This window comes from Sparus aurata, chromosome 7 (assembly GCF_900880675.1).
Source record: "Sparus aurata chromosome 7, fSpaAur1.1, whole genome shotgun sequence".
In the NCBI taxonomy this organism is placed as follows: domain Eukaryota; kingdom Metazoa; phylum Chordata; class Actinopteri; order Spariformes; family Sparidae; genus Sparus; species Sparus aurata.
In genome coordinates this window covers 734114-753356 of record NC_044193.1, presented here as the reverse complement: position 1 = coordinate 753356, position 19243 = coordinate 734114, and positions in this window count along the sequence as shown.

Genomic DNA, 19243 nt, shown 5'->3' with positions numbered 1-19243 from the left:
AGAAATTTAACTTTAACTTAACCCCTAATTTCCGCTGGATACGTGTCCGCTGCGTTGCGGCTCCGATCCGGTTTTGCTCCGGCGTCCGCCCTCCGGCAATCCCCACCGGTTGCGGTTTGAGTCCGCTGCGGCGCAGTACGGTAGACAGCTGGCTCACGAGACAGAGGAGTTCCCGCGATAATCACATGATCACTCATGACCGCAGTTACTGGTCTGTGTTATTAAAAACAATAACACAAAGTGTTCCCGACCAAAGGATTAGCAGAAGACCTTGTGTTTGTCTCTTTTTTGAGATTTGTGTGCTGGTGTCAACACGGAGTGTTTTATTTTGAAAGGTAACCGGATGCTGTATGTTATTTTAGCGCTTGACTTCCTGTCTGCTCGGTGCTAAATTCAGCTGAATTGCTGCGTCGTGCTCCGGCATCCGGCAGATATAGAAGTCCTGCGTATCTGTGCCGGAGGGCTCCGGACTGCCGGAGCAGGGACGGAGCGGATACGCAGCGCAGCGGACCTGGTGGAGATTGACACACGAAAGTGAAACGTATTAGCTCCGCTGGCGTGGCGGAGACGCAACGCAGCGGAGACGTATCCAGTGGAAATTGGGGGTCAGGGTAAAACATCTGGTGACGCAACCAGGAAATGCTCCAAAGGCTAGACCGTCACATTTAACAACGGCTGACGAGGTTAACAAGGTCTCTCTGAAGGACTCGCCTTCAAACACCACAAAGGCCGAGTCCTTCAGAGGATGCAGACTGGGGCTGCACAATTTTGGAAAAAATGTGAATCGCGATTTTTTTGCTTAGAATCAAGATCACGATTCTCTGGCATGATTTTTTTCACAAAATGTTTATTGCACTTAAGAAATTTAACAAAACAAAAAAAACACCGACTTTTGATAGTAAAATCAGTTCGCTATAAATATCAGGCACTATAAAGTGAACCGTCGGGCTCAAATACGGCTCCATGGTCCGACTGGACCATTAATCAGACGTAGCGAGAAATGATCGATTTCCCGCAGTTCTGCTTCAACCACTGCCCGCTGCTTATTGTACATGTCGGGGAGCGCAACATTTGAAAAGAGGAGAGGGCATCGAGAACCGTTTGTCGATTGTCGTTTGTGTTTATCGTCTTCCGAAATCCCTCATGTTGTACAGTGTTTATTGGGGCCGTATGCTTGGTTAGGTGATTTGTGACAGCTGCTGTGATCTCCTAATGTCTGCTGGAGTTTGGTGGGTATGGCGTTGCATTGTACAAGGTTCTGGTTATTGACGTCTGTGTTTGTTTCTTGCCTGGTACGGCTTCATCATGCTGTACTTTGTGGTGACGTTTAAGGTGATTGTAGAGATTTGTGGTGTTGCCATGCAGTGCTGCAACAAGGGCAAAACTCACTTTACAGTGCACCTCACACTGTTTGTCATCGTCTGACTTAAATCCAAAATACTTCTACACCGCCGAATGTGAACCTTTTTTGGGCACAAGGTCAGTTCGGGTCGTTGGGTGACTCTCGCCACTACCACTTGGGTTTTCGTCACCATCCATTCAACCCTCCTTACCGCAGACTTTCCTCCACTTTAACTCTCACTCACTCCTTCCAAACGCTCAACTGCAGGCGGGCTTCCTCCATTGAATCACGTGTTGTAAAGACGCTTTACCACATGTTGAGGGAGGAGGCAGCGGCAGTGCTGCGTTTGGGGGCAGTTCAAAAAATCCGGGAGGAAAATATGAGCATTTGTTTGTGATGCAGCTCAAGATATAAAGTGCTTCAGAGTCGCTGTGTGTAGAAATAAGATCATGTGTATGTGTGAATCGAAATCGCGATTTTTTTAACGATTTTTTTAACGATTTTTCATGCAGCCCCAATGCAGACCCTGAACTGAGACACAGCAAGTGACTGAGCTGGAGCAGATTCACCATGTTTGTTCAGCCCAAATACAAATACATTAAAACCACTGAGAAGAGAAGCAGCAGGTCTGAAACAGCTGTGGAGCTTCACCACAGTGAGGCCGGAGACGAGTACGAGACTGAGAGACGAGCTCATGGACGAGGTGAAGTTTTAAAGTTTCATTCACGTTTTCATTTGTCATTTCATCAGACATTTTCCAGAAGTTGAAGCTACAAGCGAATGAAACGTTTCTTTGAGTGAACGTGAGGATTTCTTTGAACATTGTTGGAATCATTTGGGATAATGTGAAAACAATAAATCAATTAAATATATTACAAAGGTCTTTTAAACTTGATGCTAGGGAATATTTGTTATCAACAGATTCATAAAAAAATCTGACGTGTGTGATTCGTCATGCTGATTATATCAGAACTCTAAGGTTTGAGTCTGTTACACCTTCACATCAAGACAAGCTGCTGATTCTTTTGCTTTGATTGATCATGTTAAAGTTAATCTGATCGTTGAGTCTGAACGAGGTCACAGCGTTGGTTGGAGGCAGGACTGTGAGCTCCGTCCTGTTCGTATGATTTTCTGGTGTTACTGTTAGTCAGCAGCTAAAACCTGTTAATTATAGTTACGGCGGGAATATTTTCTCCCTCAGCAGCTTTAATGAGATCCAACATTTAAAATAGATTTAACTGAATCAGCAGTAAATGTTGCTTGAGGCTCAATTCTTATTTTCCAACCTGGTTATAAAGTTTATGAGCTGAGCTGAAGCTCTTCAGGCTGTTTGTCTCCTGTTCATCGCCTCCTTCTTCTTCCTCCCTTCACCCCAAATGATTCTGTGTTTATTCATTTTTATCTGTTTGTTATTGAGATTATTAATCTGCAATATTTATATCAGTTGATAGATTGAGAGGAGCTTTTATATTCCTTATAATCAGTAAATTTTCGAATCAATCGTAAATCATACAGTCAGTTGAAGAAGTAACCAGATCTTCACTATGTGTAACTTTCAGAAAACACTCGTTAATAATTAATTCAGTGGCCATTAATTGAAGAGCAGTCAGCATCTTGTTGCTTATGTTGCAGCTGTAGGGGTGGGTAAAAATATCGATTCATCAATACATTGTAATATATTTTTTCCCAATTCAATATCGATTCATAAAATTCTCTGAATTGATTCGGACAGGCGACCACCTGCTGTCCCTCGCCGGACCTCTCGGTCCCCGCCTCCAGCAGCTGGAAGCGTCTCGCTCGAGGGTTGGAGGGTGATGCGCCGCGGAAACACCGTTGGAGCTGCGGAGGCGGGTAGCCGACGTCTGACGCACCACTCTTTCGGAGACTGTAAACTCCCAGCACAGCCGGTCTCACCCTGGCTGCTGCACCGTGCGCCCACAAGTAGCACTCTCCTCCGGGGAGAGAGGGGGGTCAGTGTCAACGTTTTACCCCCTCGTGTCTAGCCGGAGGGCGGAGGGACTGCGGTCATTTCTATGTTTATGTCAGACAAAAATGTACCATGCAGTCCCAGAAACAATGGCACTTTCTCAGCTTAACTATGGTTGCACTATTTTATACCTAAACACATGGAGTACCTTTGTCTACATTTCAATTTGAACTAGAACTTCCTAGAGGAAAGATTTATAATTTAAGATGACTTTTTTTAATAAAAAAATTATCAACAGGTAGTCTAATGAATTATTTGTTTATTACTACTTATTACTGAATCGATATCGAAGCATTTAAGTCAATATTGAATCGAATCGATATTGAATCGAATTGCGACCTAAAGAATCGAAATCGAATTGAATCGTGAGGTTCTTTACAATACCCAGCCCTATGCAGCTGCGACATCAACATACACCAGACTGACCGCTGAAATTATCCCTGAGCGCCTGAAAATTCATTATAATCACATTTACAATAATAAGTATTATCTGTAAAGTTATTTTACTCCTCCAACACCTAAAGAAACCAACACTATGATAATGCAGCGTTAGCTAGTCGGGCCTACCTCACATTGTTCTGGGCAATAAAGTAATTGTACGTTGATTTTACATTTTGTCACGACACATAACTCAACATCATGGTTCACATCAGCTGATGAAATACTTTGGCAACCTAGCCAACAAACATCCACTCAGATAACGTTAGCCAGCTCGCTGTAGTTTAACTGCATGGACCCAACGCTGGCGGCTCAGCGACACCAGCAGTTATCCCAACCAGTTAGCAAGCCGGATAATTTACCAGCTGGATCAGCTCTGGCTGTGTCGACACCTTAGCTGATGTTATCCACTCACAGTATTTTGCTTAATTAACTTACTAGCAATTCGTCCATGTTAGCAAACAAGATATCATAGACACCTAAAGCTGCACTATCATGATATATTTAACATGATTAGTAATAATGTCAGCTTTAACTGTGCTGATCCTCATGACACCTCCACCTTTATCATCAGTGAGAATACTTCCACCTGTTGAGTTAAGCAGAGAGACAGTAGAGTTTACAGAGACTCCCTCCATCAGCTGTCAGTCAGTGATATAAAGACCAGCAGGACTTCAGTCCTGTTCAGACGGCTGTGTAACGATCCAGCCTCCATTCAGCTCTCATGTTTTTACACTCACATATTGGACATCAAACATGTCAAATTGACTGCCAGATCACATCATGGGCATCTGAATAAACAGCAGAAGCTGATCCAAAGCTCCTAATGTCACTTCTCTAAGATAAGAGTTGATCACAATTAACTGCTTTATGTAGTGTTGTTGACGGCAGCCTTGCCTGATGTTGGTATTTCTGTGACAATGCTCATTCACAGGCAATAGGCTGTTTTGCTGACAAGTGATTCAATTCAATTAAAAAACTTTATTTCTTCCCAGGGGCAATTGAAGATTGTGATTTTCACATTTGATGTCTTAATTTTACCAAGAAATTATTGCTCATCTTTTGACCTGTTGAGGAGTAACTTTAACTGTTTAGAAGACTTCATGTAGGCAGCCTGATGTACTCTGTTTTTGGTTTAATCATCGTGTGTTTACTGTAATGTTTGGATTTGATACCTGTGTGGAGGATCGGGAGACTTAAACCTTCTACTGACCTCAAAGTCTCCAGTCTACAGTGTGGATTGTTCTTCAGATCACACAGCAGCTTCACATCTGAATCCTTCAGCCTGTTGTAGCTCAGGTTCAGCTCTCTGAGATAGGAGGAGGGGTTTGACATCAGAGCTGAGGCCAGAGAAGCACAGCTGATCTTTGACATTCTTATTCAGCCCTCCAATCTGAATAAAGAATTAGTGATACAATTTTAATTAAACAGTTCAGTCAATATAAGCATCATATAGCTTTATAAAAAATAAGCAAATTGTGAATATTTGTTTGTGTCTCTAAGTTAAAACCGGAATTATTTACCCATTGTATTTTTCATTATTTTTATTTTCACTTATCTTAAAGGGATATTCCGATGTAAATTTAATCCATGGTCTAACACACTGTGACACGTGTAAGACCCCCCCTCAAGAGATCAAGTTTGCAGACCGCTAGCTTACATAGTTTTAATAACCTCAGAAAAGACCGCACGATAACAGTACATTGCAGTATATGCCTCCACCAAGAAACCGCCATTCAAAAGCAGCACCAAACTTCAGCAACAGTTCAAATAGGGTCCCAGCACATAGTTCAGGGCATCAATGTCTGCTAGCTTTGAATTGAAGTGAATTATCTAATGATTTGTCTTGTTATATGAAGGTTTTAAACATTGTTCTGCCAAATCTTATATACTAATATAATCCCGAATTGGGAAATTCTTTTTTCCAATTTCTCCACACAGTATAGAGGAGATGACCAAAGGGGCTGCCACACATGGCGCCCAACGAGCAGTGTTAGGGGTTGGTGCCTTGCACCTCAGCAAAGGCCCCGGAGGTGAACTAGCATTCTCCAACTGCCAGTCCAACATCGTACTTGTTTTGGTCCAAGTGGGACCAAGCCAAGTCCCTACGGACTGAGCTATTGCCGCCCTACACTAATCCCCAGAAGAAGAAAACAGAGTTCAGCATTAAGATACTCAGTGTAGATCAGTAGAATATAAGCCTTATGTCTGCAGTTTAATGTCAAAATAACTTTCAAATAATATTAATCTGAGAACAGAAGATGGTGTCTGGCCTCAGAGTCTTCAGTCTACAGTTTGGACTCTGCAGAAAATCACACAGCAGCTTCACTCCTGAATCCTGCAGGTTCATGTTGGCATTCAGGTCCAGCTTTCTCAGATGGGAGGGGTTGGACTTCAGAACTGAGGCCAGAGAAACAAAAAATCTATCTATAATCCAATCAGATGTGTTCGGGTTTTAAATGTGTAGCTCAACATTACTACATCATACTTTAATGAGATTTCCATAAAATGAGTTGAGTGACAAAATATTGATCCTTTAAACAGTTGCAATTGCAAATAGAGTTAAATCTCTGTGTTCATCAGTGTGTGTGTCTGTGTCTGTGTGTGCATGTGTACGTGCATGTGTGTGAGTGCATGAAAGATCAATATCAATGATCAGATATTATATGTGAAACCAAATTGTAATATAGAGAGAACAAATCAATATTTCTACTTCAACAAGTAACCCTGATCAAATTAAAACAATGTCAGTTCACCTGACCTTCTGTTTACATTCATCAAAAAAACCAAAACATTTATTTACAATTTCTACAGTTTCTTTAAGAAACAGAAGGCTTTTGTGACGGCAAACTAAATTTGGTTCAAGAAACATGAAAATATTAACAAAAAGGAAATTTACAGATTTATATATGTTATGTAAGTTATGCATCAACATGAATTATGTTCAGTGGTTGATTAAACATCTTCAACAGTAACAGAGAATAAGTGAACTGACCTCAGAGTCTCCAGTCTACAGTTTGGATTTCGCAGAAAATCACACAGCAGCTTCACTCCTGAATCCCGCAGCTCATTGTGGTTCAGCTCCAGCTCTATCAGATAGGAGGAGTTGGACTTCAGAGCTGAGGCCAGAGAAATACAGTTGATCTCTGACAACCTGCAGTTCCTCAATCTGAATAAAGAATAAAAGATGCAAATAAAAATTACAATAAAGGATGTGTTCAGGTTTTAAATGTCAATGTCAACATTACTACATCATAATCTATGAGCTTTTCTCTAAAATGAGTCAAGTGACTTTATCATTGTGTTACTGCAGATCATCATATTTAGGAGTAGGTGGTATATCGGTTCTATCACTGTCTCCTGTGTCATTCTCTGCTCCAACATGGATTTTGCAATGCAGTCATTACTGTTATGATCTGACTGGTCTCACCTGCCATCTTTGTGTAGTAGCTGCATCAGGATGTCCTTTTTCCTCTCCATCTTATTTTTTAAATCCCTTGAGCAGAGCTTGAATCCTTCTTTGTTGTGACATTCTAACCTATGTTAGGCCTTGTGTCCAAGCATTTTTCTTCTGAGATCCAGCGCTTCTTTTCAGTTGTTCCCAATGAGGAGTGAGCATCAGCGGCAGCAGGCGACCACCTTCAGAAAAATCACAGCACTCCACATCTTTTTTAGAGCACCCCACCCCTTTTTGTGTGGCCGCTCTGAGTTGGGTTGAAAATCTCTCAACTTTTCAGAAAGGCTCTGGTGACATCACTGTCGCTCATTTTATTTTTCATGGCCGAGACGGTTATCTTCACTAAGGGTGCTCTGATCAGGATTTCTGGGGCCAATTACAGAGTGCTGGAATCAGTATCAGCCGACACCATCAAAAGGATGTTTCTTTACTTTTTTGGCATATCATTGTTGGTTATCAGTGGCACAATTATGTTTATTTTACATCAATTTAAAGACATTGGTTGAAACTACATTAAAAGTTGTCCCTAAACTGTAAAAAGAGATTAAAGAAAAATTCAAGTAATTCAAGTCTCAGGTGTCTCAGTCTTTGTACTGAGGTCTTGGTGAACTGAAGACACTGCTCCACCACCCGTTCCCTGCTTGTACTGGGTTATTTTCAACCTTGACAGAAGATTGATCAAACGTACACACGTAAAATATCAGTTCCTTTAATTAGTGTAAACTTGTCTTGTTGTCTCAGTAAACTGAAGTTCAGTGTTTCACACTTTATGTTCCTCTGAATAGAAACCAAGGTTTCCTCTACATGTAATTGATTGTGGCGCACCGCCACGGCAAAATAAAAGCCGCCACACCTTCAGAATAATGTTGTTTTTTTTTTAAACCTTGTTTTTATGTTGTTTTATGTTTATATTAATGTAAATTGTTGTATGAAATGTGATTTTGGCACAAAACGTGGTTTTTCATGAAATGTGACGCTACGCTGCAAATAGCCTGCCCTTATTTTGAAAAACCAACACCGGAGTCACCACCTGCCTGTCTAGCAGCGGCGCGCGAGAGACGAAGAGAGTAGAGACAACAGTCCGACGTGGAGGGAGAGAAAAGGGTGAAAGAAAGGTACCTAAGCTAGGTTATATATTTTTATAGGCCTATATATACAGTTTTGTTTAAACCAGTGAAAACGACCCTAATGTAAAGATGGATTAGGCTACATAAAAAATCCTGATAAATGTGTTACTGATTGGTTAATACAGGATATGCATTATTTCTATCATCATTTCAGAGAGAGTCTTATTTTTATTTTATTTTTGTACCATTGACACTTGTTAAAGAGAGATTACTTTAGGCCTAATAAAGCATGTCGAGTCTTTGGTTATACAGTAGAGAGAGATATTATTTTGTTGTAGATTAATTTTTAACTGTAAAACTTAATTTTCTATTGATAGAGGAAACATGTTACGTTTCAGATACACGTTTTGAACAGCACGACATAACGTTAGCTTAGGTAATGCCCAGGTAATTTTCTGCCATGTTTCTTTTCTGGTTACATTTTCAGATGAGTATATTAAACTATTTTCAAAAGAAGAGAAAGGTTCCAGAGGAAGAGAGTCAGGTAACCTTACATAAAGGAGAGGCTCAATGTTCTTGACTTATTGTTGTGATGTTATTCCCTCAAGTCAATAGAAATGATAATGATGTGTACCATGATAAGTGTAATATTTAAATATTCCTAACATTACCTGCATGGTATTGGTGATGTGAACGAATTTAACACTTCCCAATATTATATTATATAAGAGCACAGGCAGAAGTAGTGCAGGAGGTGAGTGGAGGAGAGAAAAGAGGAGAGGCAGAGAAGGAGGTTGAGGTATTCAGTATAGACGAGTTTAGTTATTTAACTTATATCTTTAATTTGTTGTTGTTGTGTTTGTTGTTTTGGCCTAGTGATACTGCAAGATCCTATTTGCAATTATTATTTTCAAGCCATGTACCGGAAACCCTATAGTAAATAATGTATTTAGAAAAACACTCAGTTTGAAATAGTCATAATTTCACATTTCAAAATTCATGTTGCCGTCGTCGTCGTCACCACCCCTCTTCCACTCGGGCAGACCTCCCCCACGGTTTAAAAAAATCCTGGAGGAAACCCTGGAAACTCAGTCCTGCTGTGTATGTTAGGCTCTGCTGTTAGCTCCATTAGCTGTAAGAGGTTAGCCTCTCTGCTGTTAGCTTTTTCTTGGTGCACAGAGAAACTGTCTAGTGTGTTTTCTGATCAGGCTTCTCGCTCTGATCAAACTTTTCACAATGTATATCAGCCAATAACAATCAGTGACCGATCAATCAAAGCACCTTTAATATTAACCTTATTTTTGTCTCCTATGTATCACAAATAAAAGCGATTTCAATCATCTGTCAAGATATTGTTGCCAAAGAGACAGAAAAGATGCTGTTTATTACCCTTAGCTATGGTTTAATGCACACTGACCTACAGCAGCTGTGAGAGTTGTCTATGTCCCTGTCTTTCTTGTCTTTATCCAGCCTGTCTCTCTGTTTATACAGAGGCTCAAACTCTCTGTAGCTTGTTTTTACTTGTTATTATCAGATCTTCAAAACCTTATTAATTTCCTTCACACTATAGAGCCTTATCAGTACTGACATCATCTTCACTGACTAATGTACCACAATTTGAGTCTGTGGCATCTGAAAACACTGAAATATCTTCAGATTTGCACAAAAAGATTTAAACTGAATTTGCAAACAAAAAAATATATAGCTATAGTAAGTTACAGTCTGTGAACTGAACTCAGACTCTCCAGTCTACAGTTTGGACTCTCCAGTCCAGACGACAGCAGCTTCACTCCTGAATCCTGCAGGTTGTTGTCACTCAGGTCCAGCTCTCTCAGATGAGTACTGCTCATCTCTGATCAGGTTCAGCTCCCTGAACGAAAGCAGAACCAGCAGACTGACATCTTGGTTTTCGGAGCCCTCTGCCCAGTCCAGAGTGAACTTCTGCACCGAGAAGGTTTTTCCAACACCAGCGACGCTGTTGGTCGGAACGACTCTGATGCATCTCTGTTGGTCAGGTGAGGCTTTAAAGATGTTGCAGCACCTGATTGGAGTTTCACTGAAGGTGTTCTTCTTGGAAGCTGTCTCTAGCTGCCTCACCTCATGTTGGATATTAACCTCTTCACTCTGTCCCTCTGTGATGTAGAGCTCAGTGTAGATCCTGTGGAGGAGGGTTCCACTTCCTGTTTCATCACTTCCTGTTTCATCACTTCCTTCAGTCACATGTTCACATCTCCTCCTTAGACTGATCGTATGTTCATCTAAAGCCTCCTGCACAACTCTATCAGCTGGAAGAGAAGAAAAAATGTGAGATGAAAGAAAGAAAAAGAGAATCTGGTGAATATTTTTCTGTGCATTATAAAATCTGAAGATGTAAAGGTTATACAGTCCTCCTCAAATTACAAGTCATGTGTTTTTGTAGTCATCACAACTTGAAAACTGTAGCTGACAGGCTGAGGGTGAAGAGTGATAGCAGAAAAACTAGTCTGGGCTGTTGTTTAAAGTCTGTGTCTCAGCTGCTGTCTGTCTGTTAGACAGAACAACACTGACAGAACAGAGGTGTTACTAGTGTTCAGTCTTACTTTGTATTGGTCTTCTCTGACTGTCTGTCCACAGTCCAGATGTTGTTCTGGGTCCTCCACACTGCGGACAGGAGGAGTCTCCTGGTGAAGCAGACTGGTCCCTGAATGAGATGTTGCACCGTCTGCAGAACCAGTGTCCACAGCTGGTAGAGCCCGGATCCTTCAGGACGCCCTTACACAAAGAACAGCAGGACGGCTGCTCCTCCACAGAAACATGACTCCACTGCTCTCTGTGAACACATTTCTTATTTAAAGATTTGGTGGTTGTTGTCAGATTGAGCCGACACGTCTAAAGGTCAGCTGGACACAGGGAAAAGTAAAAGTGTTTTTCTGTTTGTATTCGTTATTCAGACTGTAATGAGAAGGATTGTTCCTTCAAATTCAGCACTCCTGCTTACACAAACATTAATAATCCTATTTTTTTTATCTGACCTATTAAAGGTGCTTTTTGTAAGAGAAGATGAGTCTCCTTCCCAACTCATCAAAAACTGACACTTTGGGGGGCGTCCCATGTGCCGAGGCTCTGCAGCGGACCTGGGTTCGACTCCCGGCCCAGGTCCATTTGCTGCGTGTCATTCCCCCTCTCTCTCCCCCTGTTTCCTGTCATATCTTCAGCTGACCTATCAATAAAGCCATAAAAGGCCAAAAGAAAACAAAAAACTGACACTTTGGGTTGGTGGCCGACTCATCATAAAATCCCAAAGCATCAGTTTCTGACAAGTAGGAGAAGAGACTCAAAAATCAACTTTTCTTACAAATACCTTTAAACATTTATCTGTCTGTAGTTTGTTCAGGCTCTGACACACCAGACCAATGCTCACTGTCGGGCAGTGCTGGATCAGTCAATGAGCATCAGCTCATCAGCTCGTGTTTCCTTTTACACAGGCGCAGAACGTACGAGCTTGTTGGCTGTCAGCTGTAATCTTTGCAGTGTGTTGAAGTGCAGAAGGAGACGTGAGGCGAAGCAACAATTTGCCTTCAGTTCGTAGTTTGGTGAGTCTGGAACTTTACTGACATTAAATCAACACTTTCTGCAGTTCTCCGTTATAGAGAGCTGGTGATGTTCTTCACTGTTTCACAGTCTCTTTAGACTCTGGCTGATCCACTTACTGATGATTCAAATGACAAGCTTGTTCAAATGACTCAGAGAACAGGAAGAAACATAATATTTCTCTCACTCTAACACACACACAATAGTTTCAAACTATCAATAGTTTAATAAATGGTCTGCATTTTTATAGCGCTTTTCCAGTCTAACGACATCTCAAAGCGCTGTACAATACATGCACATTCACACACTGATGCAAAAGCTGCCATGCAAGGCGCCAACTGCTCATCAGGAGCAATTTGGGGTTCAGTATCTTGCTCAAGGACACTTCGACATGCAACTAGGGGGAGCCGGGATTCGAACTGGTTACCTTTCAATCACTAGATGACCCGCCGTGGGTACACTGAGCCACAGCCACCCACAATAAAATCCTAAAGACCTTACCAGTGTCTTTGATCTACTTGTTTTCTTAAGTTGCAGCAGGTTTAATATGGATTCTTTAGCCAATCCAGACTTTGTGTCCACAGATAGCTCAAACACTTTATTCTAACATTTCTGTTCTCGATAGTCCACAGAGAGAATCTGACTCTCTGACAGAAACATGATGTAAATATTGTTCTAACACTCATCTGCACTGACTTCAGCTCTCCTTCTGCTCTGTCCACTCAAAATGGAGTTTGACTGACTGACTCAACTTTCAGGTTCCTCTGGTGTTGTCGATCATATGATCAGTGTTGCTCCTCCCCTCTCCATTTACAGGAAATCCATTTTTTTGCAGTTTATTCATTTGTGAATGTGCAGTGTTCACACAGATCAGCTGTTTAACATGGTGGTTTAAGAGCATCTCTTCTGGTTTAAGGAGTTTGAGTTTTTATTTCAGAATGTTTGTACTTCAAAGATGCACAAAAATTGTAAACACATCTTAATTGATTTAAACTAAATCAAACTGAGCTTCTTCACCTCAATGCAACAAAGTGACATCGCAACATAACTCTACGACTTTTCTGTCCATTCTGTCTCCTAACACGTCTGATAGCCTGTAGTTTTTAAAGCAGCCAGTTTACTACTGAGTCTAATAAGTCAACAAAATACACTGACTAACTATCAAGAAATTAAATATTTTGACACCTATTTATCTTACTGAAGCATGGATGCAGGAACTAGGGCTGCTGAGTGAACAAGACCCCTCAGCACCTCCACCTGTGTCTGACTCCCTGTACTGAACAGAAAAATACAACATTACACCTTCTGAGTTCAAGTTTCTCTCTCTGAATGAACTAAGATGACTGAACTAAGATGACTTAGTCGCTTTGTTAGCTCCTTGTTAACACACTTGTTTGCAGAGTTCAGTCCTACAGACAGAGGGCAGAGTCTTCATGATGCATCTGTCTGTCTGTGAAGAGCGACCGGTCCAAACAGGATCCTCTATTCTTCAGTAAGGAACCTGGACCCTGATGGGATATGGTTCCAGACCTCTTCCCTCAAAGGCCACGGTGTGATCTGATCACTGCTCCTCAGGATTTCTACAGTCGTACAGTCGTGTCACTCCACATTCAGCTCTCACTGAGCAGAATGTGTTCTTTGTGTTCTGGCCTCATTCACAGTGAACGTGACTCAAAACACAGCATTGGTGGAAAAGCAAAGATTCATTGTAGAATCACGTTCACGTGTTCACTGGAGCTGGAAACAGTTCAGCTGTTGGCACAGGTTAAATACGTTGTGTGAAGAGAGTCATCCAGGGATTAGACTGCACCGAACCTCCTCTCCCTCTGAGCTGCCGTTAATGAGGCTCTCAGTGTTTGTTAGCGAGATGAAAATACCCACAATCCCTCAGGAGAAAATTAACCACCAATCTCCAGAGATTAGACAGAACACAGAACGGTGGGAAACTGCTCGCTGTAAAATATGTCAATCTTAATTATTATTATCATCATCGTTAAATAACTTCTTCATTTTTATTTACATTTTCAGATTCTTATTTGAGTGAGACAGATGCCGACCCCTCCCTGTGGATCAGACTATTCTCTGAGCTTCACAGAAGGTAATAACATGCACTCTCCAGAGAATAGACCGGACCCACGCTTTGTATTCATTAATGATGAACGATATTGTAAAGATATCTAGGTCATGATATACAGTGTCTCTCCAGAAGAAAAATACAGTACAGCAGACCCTCAGACCCAAAACATGAACAAGCTATGAGCTGAGGTGACTGAACCTGTTTCCAGGTGATAGACATGTCCCACTGGATTGGTGTATTCTCAGATGGTGTCTGTAATGGGAACTGGCAACTGTAGCCAAGGAGCAATGGTTATAAATAAAGTTCTCTGCCCGGAGAGTAGACTAGATCAAACTCACGCACACACCTCAGTGGAAACATCAAAACACCAGGGAACAAGATTTAGGTAGAGACTAATCCCTGGACAGTCAGGGTGGGATGATGTTAAATCTCCATGATGCAAAGAGTAAAAGTGAGGCACGATTCAAAACAACGACTCATGAAGCCATAAACACTGAAACGCTGTATCTGCAGGATATCTTCTAATCCAGGACAAACTCAAACACTTAATACTAGTTCAGGATTTATAAACCTTTCGTAATAATCTGTATCATAAATACAACGATATACAGTTAATAAAGGACATAAATACTCTAATCCAGGATTCACCTCGTACATAAATCTGGAGTATTTAAATCCTAAACTCCTTATAGCAGAATACTCTGATGCAGGAGTAATCTGATACTCTCTAACAATACCAAACTATATCCTAAACACTACAGTCCAGGGATTATATGAAACCTAAATACTCTAATCCAGGATCAGGACCAGGGGGTGGAATGTAACTAAGTACATTTGCTTTTACTTGTACTTTTGATTCTTAAGTAGGCTACATTTAATATCAGATATTTTTACTCGAGTACTTTTCATATGGGAGACTTTCACTTTCACTAAAGTAATATTTTATCACAGTATCTTTACTTTTACTCGAGTACGACTGTTGGGTACTTCTGCAGCACTGTCAGAATCTGTGAGTGAACATTTGTATAAACTGTTTAAAATGTATTTTACAACAATAAATAATTTTTTTTAAAGTCACTCTCTGTTTTATAGACAAAAATCTGAATCTAAAGGAGAAGTAATAACTAAAGCTGTTGAATAACAGCAGTCGAGTACAGAGATGAATATTTCCCTTAATTACACTTAATTATGGTCCATGTTTCAGGTTTTAGGAGATTGTCCTGTTGTAGAACAGAAGAGGTCAGAAGGTCACCAGAATGATCCAGATAATATACATTCTAATAGCACGACAGGTGCATGATGGGAGGTGAAGTCCCACCTGATCGTGTTTGACAGCAGCTTCACTCCTCCTCCGTCCCTTCTCTCTTTACATTCTCTACTGTCTCCTCCTGCTGCTCATCGATTGGCTGAATATTAATGTCATCTGTATGAATGGCTCATATCATTTCAGTCACACACACACAGACACACACAGACAGACACACACACCTCTGTCCTATCAATTGAGCTCCAGCCAATTAGCTAATGGCTCGTTAAGGACCGCGTCCATTAGAGCGACTAATCAATCAATTAAGCAGAGCAGACGAGGGGTCCATTGATCCACTTCAACTCTCCTATTGATCACGTGATGCGGTCACAACAGCAACCAAATGGGACAGAAATGACGAGGCTGAGTCAGCAGAGTGTGTGTGTGTGTGTGCGTGCGTGTGTGTGTGTGTGTGGTACCTGCAGTCAAAATGAAAAAGTCTTTTGTTTTGTAAAATATCTGCTCATGACACATAAATGATGGTGAACCGTTCGTGTCAGAGCTCTCAGAGCTCAGCTGAGGTCCAGGACAGAAGGTGGTCCTGGTTTAGTGAAGATAAAGACAACAGTGACTGAAGAGATGTGAACTTTATAACTTTATCAACATTTAACTGAGCTTTAACCTCAGTCCTCTACTGTCTAACCACAGACTGGATTCAGGATGTGAACCCTGATGTTTCTCTACCATGATGGCAGTGAAGTCTGAAACCACGAGTCAAGATTTTTCTTTTGATACCTTCACCAGGGAGGTTTTCACCCGTCTCTGTTGGTCGGTTAGTCCTTCGGTTTTGTTGGTTTGTCCTCGTCTCCTCCTGAGAGGTGGTTCAGTCTCTCAGTGAACTCAGCTTGATGTATTGATCTTCTGATGGTCTGATTACTTTGATAAACCTGATCCATTTTCTGTAAAGAGTTCTAGAATCCTTTAGACACAACGTGAGTCTGAGAAAGGTCATCTTCACCTTTCATTGACCTTCTGATTTTTTCCAGGTAAGCAGGAAAGTCACTGATGTAAAAGCAGGATTTTACTGTTGTAGCTTCAGGTGGAGCTCGTTATGAACTGTTGTTGTAGGACTCACACTAATGATTATTAATGGACTGATCCAAAATGAAACAGATGATAAAATGTTTGCCGTTTCAATATATTGATATGAATAACTCAGCCTCCAGGTGATATTTCTTCATTATTAGGACAGAAGGACTTTATTTCATAGTTTTCTTTGTGTGTTAGTGAAGCTGGTCCTCACAAACACACAAAAACAAGAAGCCACAAACACAAACAAAGTGTGAGCAGCCAACACACACACACACACACACACACACACACACACACACAGTGGAACAGTTCTGTCGGCTGGTGTTTGAACACAGCTTCATCAGCAGAAGGTTCAGTTCTCTGTCTGGAGTCCAGTGGGCCTGATGCCACCAAATTAATGAGACTTTATGGGCAGCAGTCCCAGAGTACACACACACACACACACACACACACACACACACACACACACACACACACACACACACACACACACTGTCTTCACATGGTTGCGCTCATTGTGCGTCTGTGTTGTATTGTTGTATTGTTTCAGTCTGAAAACATGTGACTGACGACAAAGTGACAAAATGTTTCTTCAGTTAACATTTAATTATTCTGAAAAAATGATTCGGACCTGAAGGTTTGTGTCTGTAGTACTTCTACTGCATGAAGCTGACGGTACTGCAGTATTTCTTACTCTGACTGTGAATGCAGTACTTGTACTGGTAATGGATTACACTGGTGGTGACTGGTTGTTTGTGACAGCAGCGGCAGGACGATGACATCATGGTTTAGTTTAATGGTGAGGTCATGCAGCAGTTATTACTGATGGAGGCAGACACTGTACTGACATAGAATATTCTATTACTGTGTGTGTGTGTGTGTGTGTGTGTGTGTGTGTGTGTGTGTGTGTGTGATCTCATCATTAATACATGTCATCATTTCCACTCTGAGTGTTTTTGACCTCCTGCAGACACAAAACCAAACCCGCTCTGATCCGATCTGTCTGAGTTCTGCCTGCAGTTCAAACGACCCGGGCTCTTTGTTTTCCACCTTTATACATGTGCACCTGTTATTGAAGTGTAATCTGTATCCGGATACATTATCCAGATGATAAAGGATCCCATCTTTATGTGTGTGTTGCTGCGCTCTCGTTGACCTCAGTGACATCAGCTCTCTGTGCTCCACAGGAGATCAGCACCAGTCTTCAGAGTTCAGTGAGTTGTTGAGTCAGAAACTATAAAAGTTTGTGATCAGCAGTTGTGCTTCATGTTACTGGTGACTGTACTGAAGAATAAAGTCAGGGTGGATCGATGCGTCACTTCTTGTTCTGGTTCCTGCACACCTACATTAATACCTGTGGACACATGAAGGAGGTGTTTTTGAGTTCAAACTGGTTAACAGAACAAACGTCCTCATTAATATCCGACAGGTTCGTCCTCTGGAGACCAGGACACGTTGACAGACTTCTTCAGTTTGTGCCGTGGATCAGAAACAGACTCCAGGTAATCGTGTTTACAGTAAACTGCTCATTAACCGACGACCTGCCTCACGATTATTAAATCATGGAAGATAATAACGTAACTGAAGTCATTTATATCTGCCAGCAGCCATGTGTGTCAGCCGTCTGTGGTGCTGTGGAGGTCGGTCATTCACTCTTTGTAAAACATTTATTTTAGAAGCTGAATAATAAAAAGTTTCTTCTTTGTATAATTGAATAAATTTTCCTTAATGTGGAAATATGAGGACACCTTCAGATTTTAACTCCTCAGCAGCTGGAAACAGTTGAACCGCCCAGCAACAGCAGAGCAGCTCCTGCATCATTTATGATTGGGTGTCAGCCGGTCACATGACGTGTGTGTCATGTTTAATGAATAACGTCTGGTCATCATGTTAAATCATGTGGCCACTGCAGACGGACACAACGGTTATCTTCATCTCACACAGGAAATGTTTTTATATGACCAACTGACTGACCGACGCCGTGTGGCTTCTTCTTCTTCTTCTTCTTCTTCTTCTTCTTCTTCTTCTTCTTCTTCTTCTTCTTCTTCTTCTACTTCTTCTTCTTCAGGCTCAGGTCGACCTGTTCATGTCGCCTCATCACAGGAAGTTAAAAGTGACATGTTTTTTGAACCAACACAACTTAAAGACATCTGAACTTTACAACATGACATGATGCGTTTCATTAAAATCCAGCTGCTGCGTGTCACAGGGCCCAACACAAAACCAGAACCTCCATCAGAACTCTGATGTTTGAACAGACGTCAGTGTGCTGAGCTGAACACCAGCTCCAGTTTCCTCAGTGATGCTGAGTTACTTCTAAATGTAATGCATTACACATCACATGTTAGTTGTCATTTGAAAGTAATCAGTCAGTTTATAATAATCTGTTTGTGGAACCAGAATCATGAACATTAATAATAACACTGTTACTTTGCTACGTGGTCTCCATGGCAACATGAGCTCAACATCTGGTCTGGATCCTTCACGATCTCAGATGATAAACTCCTCAGAGTCTAACGAGCTGATGACTGTTTGAAGAACCTCTGATTAGATAAATAAACATCATATTTAATATATATGTTAACAGCATGTCCAGTTACTCACTGCATAAAGTAATCTATTACTTTACCACTGTTACTACAAACAGTGGTCACCTGTCACAGCACTGTAACCTCCATTACACACACACACACACACACACACACACACACACACAGAGCATCTCATTCATAACTGTAATCCTCACTACTGCTAATCCCTCTCTCTCCTCTTCCTCCATTTCCATTTAGCATCATTTCTTCTTCTTCTTCTTCCTTTCCTGTCCTCATTTCCTTTCCTTGGCTTCCCTTCCTTCTCCATCCTTGTTCCCTCTCCTCTCTCTAGTCTTTCCTCCTTCATCTTTCTCTTCTCTCCAACGTCCGTTCATTCGTTCTCCTCATGGCTGTATTTCCCTAATCGTTTTATCCA